This window comes from Galeopterus variegatus, unplaced genomic scaffold (genome assembly GCF_000696425.1).
Source record: "Galeopterus variegatus unplaced genomic scaffold, G_variegatus-3.0.2 Scaffold7868, whole genome shotgun sequence".
In the NCBI taxonomy this organism is placed as follows: Eukaryota; Metazoa; Chordata; class Mammalia; order Dermoptera; family Cynocephalidae; genus Galeopterus; species Galeopterus variegatus.
Window position 1 is genome coordinate 5,341 of NW_007733979.1, and position 741 is coordinate 6,081.

A 741-nucleotide genomic window follows, 5' to 3' on the forward strand; every position below is an offset into this window, starting at 1 on the left:
TTTTTTTTTTAAACATGAACTTTCTTGAGGGTGGCTGGAAAACTTTCTTGAGGAAGTGACATTTTACTTAATTATTTAAATTTTTTGGCAGCTGGCTGGTACAGGGATCTAAACTCTTGACCTTGGTGTTGTAACACTGTGCTCTAACCAACTGAGCTGACTGGCCAGCCCAAGGAAGTAATGTTTTGGTAGACACACAAGGATGCATGGATTGATTTTACCCAGGCAAAAGAGCAGAGTGGGAGAGGGCATGCCTTGTTGCCAGAACAGCAGGTGCAAAGGTCCTGAGGCTGGAAAGAGCTTGGAGAACTGAGAAAAGGTGAATGTGGCTAATGGGATAGGGTAGGAGTTGAGCTGGGAGGGTTGACAGGTGCCCAGTCACACAGAACTGGCTTATCATTCTGGTTTTGAGTAGACTTGAGTAGCGAGGAATTGAACTAGAGGAAAGAGGGTCATGGGAAGCTAACAGAATCAAGATGTCACAAGTGGTGATTTGCCAGGAGTCTGCAAAGAGAAATATTGACTCTGCAGATGAAAGAGGAAGCTGGAAACGAGAAGAGAGATACTATCTGAGGCTTTGTGCAGTGAAGGGAAATAAACAAAGCACATTGGAGAGGCATAGAGCCTAGATCTCTAAACCAATGCGGCAAAAATAAGAGTGAAAAATGATTATCATAATGATAATCTATCCCTTCGGTTTTTATGGTACATTATAGAGAATTTTCCCATCCCACCAATTGA